Source organism: Coturnix japonica, chromosome 5 (genome assembly GCF_001577835.2).
Source record: "Coturnix japonica isolate 7356 chromosome 5, Coturnix japonica 2.1, whole genome shotgun sequence".
NCBI classification, from domain to species: Eukaryota; Metazoa; Chordata; class Aves; order Galliformes; family Phasianidae; genus Coturnix; species Coturnix japonica.
Window position 1 is genome coordinate 6889992 of NC_029520.1, and position 10979 is coordinate 6900970.

At 40.5% G+C, this 10979-nt stretch overlaps 1 long non-coding RNA gene across 1 annotated transcript; it reads right to left on the minus strand.

The window, feature by feature from the left end:
* Positions 1 to 4791: 4791 nt before the first annotated feature.
* On the minus strand, positions 4792 to 5902 carry LOC107314414. The gene is made up of 2 exons (XR_001555413.2): positions 5547 to 5902; positions 4792 to 5019 (listed from the first exon to the last, which is right to left on the minus strand). It is a non-coding gene; the product is annotated as an uncharacterized LOC107314414 (long non-coding RNA).
* Between the last annotated feature and the right edge of the window lie 5077 nt (positions 5903 to 10979).

Genomic DNA, 10979 nt, shown 5'->3' on the forward strand with positions numbered 1-10979 from the left:
TCCTAGAGGTGCCCTCGGTTCTCACGCTGTGTATCCTGCTCCGCAGCCGCTGCTCTGTGAAGTCCTTATCTCGATCCGTAGCTGCTGCTCTGTACAATCCTGCTTGTACCGCAACGCGGTTCTTTCTGTCCTTTCTTACATTCCTTTTCACCGGCAGCTCCGCTCACAAAATAATCCAGATCCCGGGTCACAGGCTGTTACTCGGTGCTATTCCTAATTCGTGAATGATGACACGGTTTGATCAAATTGCCGTACAAACGGAAACATTTTAAAACAGAAAAACATTTATGTCACATACGGACATCTGAGAAAATATCTCAACATTGATAAAAAAACAAACAAACAAACAAAAAAACAAACAAAAAACCACTTATACTGTAACCCTGACTTTTAGCAAAAACATAAATCTGTTCCTTTGTATTTTGAGTGATATTAAAGCCAAGTTTCCTGCGCTCTCACCCAGAGCAGAACGCATTTGAATCGATGTAAAACATGTTTACATTTAATGACATAATTCCTTATCATCTCCACAAGATTCTCTGCTAGAATCAAGACACTAAGTGAAGCTTTGGGTCCCTCATATTGCCCAGGTGAGGGCCAAAATGTCATAATTTACCATCAAAAATTTCTATTACATTGAGACTTTAAATACAGTGAATTGGAAATTCGTGTTGTCCCTGGAAAACCATTAAAAGAGAGATCCCGGGAGAAGTGGAAGCTGGCCCAATCCTCCGATGCTGTGGGATATACGCCCCCGTGCGGCTCTCCAGTCCCGGCTTCCAGGCTCGTGCGGCAATCGGAACACAAGTGGCTGCTTAACGGGCAGGAGCCCTAATACGAACATAAGGGAATGGGCAGCGGCAGCGGCCGAGCTGCCTGGAAGTGTGCGAGGTGAATATATCCAATAGTTTCCGGGTCTGCGCAGGGCCGGTTATCTGATACGCTGTTCAAACTGAGAGACCTGTTTCTCTGTTGGAAATAGCTCAGAGAAGGCTGGCAATACATTAAGGTACTATCCCGAAGGAAACAAGATGGAATATAAGGAAACTTTATTTCAAACAAAAAAATTAAGTGAAGAATCAGAACTCCCATTTTAAAATTGACATTGCTTTGGTTTTATTCTCAGTGACAGGCATCTATTTTACTGCTTACTTAGTACCGTGCCATTTAAAAGAACTGTTGAACAAATGCTCTCTTGTGGTGCAGGAGAAATTTTGCCATTTTTACTCTTCTGAAAACACAGGTTGTGGATGTTTCTGAAGAACAGCTTAGTTAGTCCCTAGAAAAATATTGCATTCTACAAAATCCAGTCCTTTGTGAACTTTGTTACCAGCATTTAACCACATGAGAAAAAAAAAGAAAAAACAATGCATAAAATAGGACACGAATATGAAAAAAGAGTGACCTGTGGTGCTGGAAATCGCTGGAGGCTTCCCCAGTTCTTCGTAGATGTGTTACAAAGTGCTTCACTCGAGACATTTTTATTTTATTTTATTGCCTCCAATACAGTAAACGCTGTATGAGATATTAAAACTGGTATCCTTTGGCTTCAGATAAAAGCACATTAATACATGCAGTCGTGTAAAATTTCCTACATATTTTTAAACAATGTGACTTGTTTTCTTATAAGCTTTTATTTTCAAATGAGTGTTTTCCTGAAGATGCACCCTTAGCAGGTACTGAAATGTAACAAGAATACCTGTGCTTCACAATATTCACTGTTGCATCCCTAATAGAAATAGATCTTTCTAGGGCGGTTCACTGTTTTCTTGATGTTACTATCTTGTGGCCATTTTCCCACTATGAGTCAGGATTTCATTTAATATTGGGCCTAATGTCTACTTAATTGTCATTTTGGTTTGGAATACATGCAACAGCTTTTTTTTTTTTTTTTTTTTTTTTCGGTATAATTTTTGTAACATTTGCATATTTTCATTCTTTCTCCTCTATATCTTAGATACAGAAATGCTATGTTTAAATAGCAAGCTTCATTTATATCTAAAGCAAATAGAAGCTTAAGAGCATATAGATACGGGCTAACAAATACCTGATACACTTGGTTTTAAGGTAGTTCTTTCTACAGCTATAAGGACTCATTTATTTGGAAAAAAGTGGAGGCACAGATGATCGCAGAGATTATAATGCATATAATTCAGGTTTCTATAATATTCTCATTTGTGCTTTTAACTTGTACCGAAGCTTAATCCTTCTTTGGTAGTTTGGGCTTTATTCATTCCGGATCCACTATATATACAGCACATACAAAAATAAGTAAATAAGTAAACACAATCAACAAAAAAAGCCTACAAAAAGACCTCTTACCCCTAACCTTTTTGCATCGAAGAAATAGTCGCTTGACTCAGCCTGAAGGCAGATGGTCTAATCATGTTTCTTAAATTCTGTTCCTTTAAACATTTCAAACATCAGAATTTACCAAACTTTTCCACAACCCTTCACAACAACATNAAAACAACCAATTTCAAAAATTTTCAAAAAACTTCAAATCTGCATTAATATAATATTAGGATAATATGGCCCTCTTGGAAAAACATACAGCAAAATTGTACAGAGCATGATTTAGGTAGAGGGTGTATAGAGTCTAGCGATTTAGTAAGTATGAGTTAGGTTCGTGGCTTCTGGACTTGATGAGTCTTGAAAGTCTTTTCCAACCTAAAGATTTCTATGATTCTATGAATAACAGCTAACTGAAACATTAATGAAGTCAGATTCAATGTATTATTATTTTATTCCAAATATTCACCTGTCTTTCTCCAATTTTGGTAAAATTCCAAATGTTGTCAATAAACGAGTTATTTTCATCATTGTTTCAATGTCCATGATAGCTTTAGCATGTCAGCTGCTTTTTTATCTGGACTTTCTTCATAATTTTTGCAACCAATGCATTTGCAAATTGAGGAACACACAATCTTAGCCTGGTAAATATAGAATACTTAGAATAAAAATGTATAAAACTTGGATTCAACGGGCATACAACTGAGCAACCACTTAGAGTTAAATCTCCAGGACTTATTCTAAACGCACACCATCTTCATTATACTCCCAGAGAGAGCCATAGGTATTAGTGTGAGGAAGTAATTGTTCCTGGCAGGAATTCTTTGAGATGATGATTTCTGTTCTGTTATACTGGACACTAACCTTAAGGTTGTGCGTTTGTCTGCAAAGACTGAGTTGGGTTTGAATCCATTTTCTTTTTCATCTGGAGCACAGCACTGGCTGAGAACTCACAATACTGAACATTTTAACTGATACTTCAGCTAAATTAATTATTTGAAGTCATACAAGCCATGACAAGAGAGACTGCTTCCCTTATGTTCAAAAAAACTGTTAAAATCAAAGTGATAACTTAATTCTTATTAGAGACTTACTGTTTTACAGAATGCAATCAATGTTAATGTGATAACCACTGATGGGAAAATCCGACAGACCCACCATCAAAGCACTCACAATAATTTTTTGAGACATCCTGAACGCATTTGCATTTACATCCTTTGTTATTTGGTGAGGTTTTTAATGTCTCCAGTTGCTTTGTCCAATCTTTGTGGTGAAAAAGCTCTGGATTTCTATCGAGAGACCTAAACAAAAAGTGTTACATTAGGAGACGATTCAAGGACTTTTTTATAGCATCTTGATAATAAACAACGGGCAATTCAAAGATTGACAGAACACTGAGCCTGACGTGGAGTCCACCATGACTTATGAATATTCCAAATGATTCCACCCATCTGTTACTTCTTATCGGGCTGTTTTTTACCCTCACAGTAAAGACTTTTACTAATATCCAGTTTAAATCTAAACCTCTATCCAGTTTTTTAAACCTTTTCTTCCTTCATTTCACTACATGCCCTTCTAAAATTAGTCCCTCCCAGCTTTCCTGTAGGCCCTTTTCAGGTCCTGGAAGACCACTATATAAGGCCCTCCACAGACCTCCTCTTATTCCAAGATGAAGAGCCCCAGCTCTCCTCTCTCAGCCTCTTTCCTCATATGGGAGGTGCTCCAACCCTGTGAACATCTTCGTATTCCCCTGGACTTGCTCCAACAGCTTCATGTCCTTCTTCCTTTGGAGGACCCAGAACCAGAAGCAGTACTCCAGGGTCTTACGAGAGCAGAGTAGAGGAGCAGAATCACCTCCCACAACCTGCTGCTCATACTTCTCTGATGAGACCCAGGATACTATTGGCCTTCTGAGCGGCAAGCGCACATTGCCGGTTCATGTTGAGTCTTTCATCAACCAGCATCATTGTACAGTAACAATAATGAAAAGACAGTAGTTGTAAATACCCAAAAGGACATTTACAGGAAAAAGTCACCCTTATGGAAGCCTCCAGTCTGCTGGGAACCACTGAGGCAATCTCCACCAAGGAGCAATCTCCAAGAGGTGCTGCCTTAGTGGTGGTCAGCCCTTAAATGGGGTCTAGAGGAGGTGGAGTCAAGCTCCACCCCTTCGGGTAGCACAGCTATATTACTCTCACCTGTGCTCCCACAGCTGACCCAACACTTGCCTCATCTGATTAATCAGAGGTTCAGGCTGTGATTACCAATTTCCCATACAACCATCAACCTAATTCTGTCTTTGGGACACAAATTTTCCCTCAAGTGGAAATATTTTCTGAGATTAAATTTGGAGGTGCACATTTTGTCTCAAGAATGAAAAACATTCCATTAATACACCACAAATTATAATCAAAAGTATCAGAGGCTCCTTAAAAGTAAATTAAAAAAGAAAAATGTTATTTTTTTATGTAAGAAAAATATAGTAGCAGCAGTTGGTGGTATTTTGTATAAAAATAGTATATTTCAAAGACTTTAAGTAGAGAAAAACAATACAAGTGTATTTTACATATACAAAGCTCATACTGATATATATAGTATTATATATATACACATATATATTTTACCTTAATGGCTTTAAATCGCTCAGTTTCGTGAAGTGGATTGTTGTAACAATTATTGCAATTGCAGTTGTTGCAAAAGTCACCGCTGGCAAAGCATTCACAATATCTACAATCAACATATAAACACAACTTAGTAAACAGAAAGATTAACTGCTTTTAAATGTTATTCCTCTTCGAGACAGAATTTATAGTTCCTATCCCTCCCCTGTTATTTAATCATACCCAAATATACACAAAGACCTTCTTTCACTCATTCATTTTCACAAAATACACCCACTCCATAAATGAAACAAATTTTAACAATCACATACACATCTCTGTGCATTTTACATATGCATGTAAATACATAAGACTTGGCACAATAGTTATGTAGATTGCTGTTGTACAGAAGTGAGATAGAGAAATGATATTTCAATATACAGTGTTTTCATTCTTTAAATGATTTTCTAGACAATTCTGAACAATGCCTTCTAGCTGCTCTTTATATTTTCCATGGTTTGAATTATGTTAATCATCCACAACTACACTTTGAATTGTGGATTTATGTGATACTAGTTGACATAAACTGCTGATTTTTAACTGAACGCGTGTCTGTTTTCACGGGGAGGGGAAAAAGCCCTGCTGGAAATGTACCTGAAATCCCAGTCGCACAGAGCATCAGGTGTTTGCAAACCGTTTCCCAGCTGTATCGGGATGAAGTTTGTGTAATACCGAATCAGCACGAGTCCTGTCTTACTGCCATTGCCAGTTTCTGGGGGGAAATACACGCACGCCCTGCGTGGCGGCTGTGGAACAAAGATGCCGTCTCCGTACCGCTGGGATATTCACTTGTTCCGCACGAGCAGCATCGTCCATCACACTGACATCAGGCTGTAGCTTTTTTCCACCTTAATTGTTTCATAAGCACAGATTTAGAGAACTTAGAACGTTACGATATTGCTTAAGCTTCATGCAGATGGAAGTGATACATATGTAATATGTATAATATGTATAATATATATAATGTGTATAATATATATAATATGTATAATATATACAATATGTATAACATGTATAATATATACAATATGTATAATATATACAATATGTATAATGTGTATAATATATAATATGTATAATACGTATAATATATATAATAAGTATAATATGCCCCAAATTGTCTTTCCTAAGCTCCGAGTAAGAATTAAACTACACAGCAGCTCTGGAAGACCACTCTATCAGCACATCTGTGACGTGAGGGAGCAGTTATCTCAGTATCTCACGTGCGTCACCGTAGTGTTCTTTTGGTTAATGCGTAACATTTGATCCGAAGATTCTTAACGAAACAAATTAAAAAGACGAGGTAGTGAGATATAGACTTTGGCGGAGCGAGTAGAGAGATGGCAATGGGCACGGCGCTCCGCTTTCGGGGCAAAACGGACGGGCCACACGGGGCCAAACTCCTCCGTTGCGGCTGACGCGGGCAGAGCGCGGCCAGGAGAGCCGCTACAGCCGGGGGAGGGAGCGGCCCGGGCGCGACCGACGGAGAGCGTCGGGCGGCGGCTCCCAGCAGCGCTCGTGGTGTCAGCGCGGCCCCGGCCAGGGCGGAGGGAGCGGCCGCAGCCGCCCGGGCCGCCCGTGCCGGCACCGCGCCGCCTCGGCGCGGAGCCGCCCTATAGCGCCGTGCCGCGGCCGCTTGCGGGACGACGGGCCGAGTCCTGCGGCGATCCCGGCGGCTGCCGTGTCACGTCCCACGAGCGGGGCCCGTGTGCTCCGGAGTTCCTTTCGCACCCCGCTGCTAGAAGTGAGAAACAGCAAAAGATCGTCGGAAACAACTTGCGACAGGTTCTCGGAACCGGCCCCGCGCCGTAACGTCTCACCCTCCTTTTTACTGCTCCGTTGTGTGTCCCCTGTACGCTGCCATCCCTTTGGGGTGCACCCGATTCGGCGGGCGCTCGTCCGTGGGCGGCGGTCCCTTTGGCGAAGTGACTCCTCTCGGGTGCATTATCTGGGTGCGGGTCGCCCGCTCCGCCGTGGCGCGTCTCCGTCTCCGACCTTCACGATCCCCCCGCTCCGTGTCACTCGTGTCGTATCCCCGTCCGGTTCTGCCGGCAGAGAAACGCCGCCAAACTAAGCGCGGGGAAGCAGGTAGCCGACTCGGTATGAGTGATAAACGAGTTCCCACTTCATTGCTCGAAAAGGCAGACTTCGACAGCAGACAGACGAGGGTGTTGAAAATCACACACGCTAATTGCAGGAAAGCTACTGCAATAACAACTCTAAAACCCCCATTCAAAGCTGCGAGCCGTTCATTCTTTTCCTAGAGGTGCCCTCGGTTCTCACGCTGTGTATCCTGCTCCGCAGCCGCTGCTCTGTGAAGTCCTTATCTCGATCCGTCGCTGCTGCTCTGTACAATCCTGCTTGTACCGCAACGCGGTTCTTTCTGTCCTTTCTTACATTCCTTTTCACCGGCAGCTCCGCTCACAAAATAATCCAGATCCCGGGTCACAGGCTGTTACTCGGTGCTATTCCTAATTCGTGAATGATGACACGGTTTGATCAAATTGCCATACAAACGGAAACATTGTAAAACAGAAAAACATTTACATCACATACGGACATCTGAGAAAATATCTCAACATTGATTTAAATAAATAAATAAGTAAATAAATAAAAACCACTTATACTGTAACCCTGACTTTTAGCAAAAACATAAATCTGTTTCTTTGTATTTTAAGTGGCCAAGTTTCCTGCGCTCTCACCCAGAGTGGAACGCATTTGAATCGATGTAAACATGTTTACATTTAATGACATAATTCCTTATCATCTCCACAAGAATTCTCTGCTAGAATCAAGACACTAAGTGAAGCTTTGGGTCCCTCATATTGCCCAGTGTGGGCCATAATGTCATCTTTTACCATCATTACCATCAAAAATTTCTATTACATTGAGACTTTAAATACAGTGAATTGGAAATTCGTGTTGTCCCTGGAAAACCATTAAAAGAGAGATCCCGGGAGAAGTGGAAGCTGGCCGAATCCTCCGATGCTGTGGGATATACGCCCCCGTGCGGCTCTCCAGTCCCGGCTTCCAGGCTCGTGCGGCAGTCGGTACCTTAGTGGCTGCTTAACGGGCAGGAGCCCTAATACGAACATAAGGGAATGGGCAGCGGCAGCGGCCGAGCTGCCTGGAAGTGTGCGAGGTGAATATATCCAATAGTTTCCGGGTCTGCACAGGGCCGGTTATCTGATACGCTGTTCAAACTGAGAGACCTGTTTCTCTGTTGGAAATAGCTCAGAGAAAGCTGGCAATACATGAAGGTACTGTCCCTAAGGAAACCAGATGGAATAAGGTACCTTTATTTCAAACAAGGAAAATTAAGTGAAGAATCATAATTCCCATTGTAAAATTGCCATTGCTTTGGTTTTATTCTTGGTGACACTCATCTATTTTACTGCTTACTTAGTACCGTGCCATTTAAAAGAACTGTTGAACAAATGCTCTCTTGTGGTGCAGGAGAAATGTTGCTATTTTCACTCATCTGAAAGCACAGGTTGTGGATGTTTCTGAAGAACAGCTTAGTTAGTCCACAGAAAAATAGCGCATTGTACTAAATCCAGCCATTTGTGAGCTTTGTTACCAGCATTTAACCATAGGAGAAACAAACAAACAAACAAACAAACAAAAAAACCAAAACACCATAAAATAGGACATGAATGTGAAAAAAGGGTGACCTATGATGCTGGGCTTCCCCAGTTCTTCATAGATATGTTACAAAGTACTTCACTCAAGCCATTTTTATTCTGTCATTTTTAATTATTTACTCTTAAAGGGAAATTGAGATGTACTGCAGACATACATATCACAATAAGGCCAAGTAGTAAACAGGTGAACCGGACTACATATCATTTTTCCCAATGAAGGCTAATTACAAACACAAAGTTCGGTATGTTATGAAATAGGCTGAATCACGTTCTACTTTTTGTCGGCCTCCAGCAGAGAGTTACTTCTCCAGTGAAAACACGATTTTCAGGGTTTTACTCTAACAACAGCATCAAAAACATGAAGGAATGCAATTTTATTGTGGATCACCAAATACATGGTCTTTACTCGCTGCTTCCGTTGATTATCCTCATTCTCATGTCTTGCAGAATCAAACTCTATAGCCTGTTAGGATATAAAGCAGGTATGTTTAATAAAGAGAAGTGTATTCAGCCCTGGCATAACACGGCCCTGTGTCCATCTGGGCGTGTGCCCCTCTGTCAGCTCACTCTCTTCACTTCAAAATCATTAATTGTCTCCTGTCCTCTTCAGAATATGCTACAGGTTTAAACTTGGGTTCAGAGATTTTAAGTTAACCACCTGGAATTGAAGCCTTCTACAACTGCCTGTTCTGCCACCTGATCTATCGTCTTATTCTCTGTTTCCCATACAGTGTTACTTTTCCGATGTCCTTTACAACATATAACAGCCATCGGTACATTTACATCGCGATGTTTTCCTTGTGTGTGACCGGCTGGAATGCACACCATCAGTTGTTTTAAAGCAGTCGTGTAATACTGGTTGTCCGGGAGTTCCGCTAAGGAATGATACTGGGTAGACAATATTAGTTACAATTATTTCTACATCACCCTGCTCTACCGGGATGGCCTGGTATTTCAGGGATCTTTGGGGTGACAGCCAGTGTCCCCCTTTTGCCTCCAATACAGTAAACGCTGTATGAGATATTAAAACTGGTACCTTTGGCTTCAGATAAAAGCACATTAATACATGCAGCCGTGTAAAATTTCCTACATATTTATTAACAATGTGACTTGTTTTCTTATAAGTTTTTATTTTCAAATGAGTGTTTTCCTGAAGATGCACCCTTAGCAGGTACTGAAATGTAACAAGAATACCTGTGCTTCACAATATTCACTGCTGCTTCCCTAATAGAAATAGATCTTTCTAGGGCGGTTCACTGTTTTCTTGATGTTACTATCTTGTGGCCATTTTTCCACTATGAGTCAGGATTTCATTTAATATTGGGCCTAATGTCTACTTAATTGTCATTTTGGTTTGGAATACATGCAACAGCTTTTTTTTTTTTTTTCCCTTTAATTATAATTTTTGTAACATTTGCATATTTTCATTCTTTCTCCTCTATATCTTAAATACAGAAATGCTATGTTTATATAGCAAGCTTTATTTATGTCTAAAGCAAATTGATGCTTAACAGCATATAGATACAGTCTAACAAATACCTGATACAGTTGGTTTTAACGTAGTTATTTCTAAAGCTATAAGGACTCATTTCTTTGGAAATAAGTGGAGGCACAGATGATCGCAGAGATTATAATGCATATAATTCTGGTTTCCATAATATTCTCTCTTGTGCTTTTAACTTTTACCAACGCTCAATCCTTCTTTGGTTAGTTGGGCTTTATTCATTCCAGATCCACTATATATACAGCACATACAAAAATAAGTAAATAAGTAAACACAAAAATAAAAAACCCACAAAAAGACCTCTTACCCCTACTCTGCATCAAAGCCATCCCATAACTTCTATGAGGAAAACAACTCATCATTCAGAGGGAATGATTTTTTACCAGGGTTTTCTTACTGCCATGTTAGCACCAATTAACAGCAGATGGGCTGCCACTACTTCATATTCTGAGTCTTACACACTCCTTAACACAGAAATACATGTCCAACAGACAAAAAACTCACTGACTCCAGCATTCTTAGTAACCTGTGGGTTCAAGCCAGTTTCATAAGAGTCTAGTTTAAAAAGAGAATCTTGCTGATAAAGTATCATAACCAATACAAGAGTTTGCAGAGAGAGAGAAACAAATCCACTTCAAGAATGAAAACCATCATTCCATTAATGTACCACTAGATATAATCAAAAGTATCAGAGGTTCCTTAAAAGTCTACAGCCAGTATGGGGAGAGAAGTATTCAGAAGGGACGGAGGATGCACAGCACACAGAGAACACTGGGCAATAAATGTATCTCACTTCTGTAAGAGTTTCCCCACCTTTCACATAAACACCTTTCAAACTACACCCTTCTCTTGTTATCATTAGCAATTACTGCAGAAATA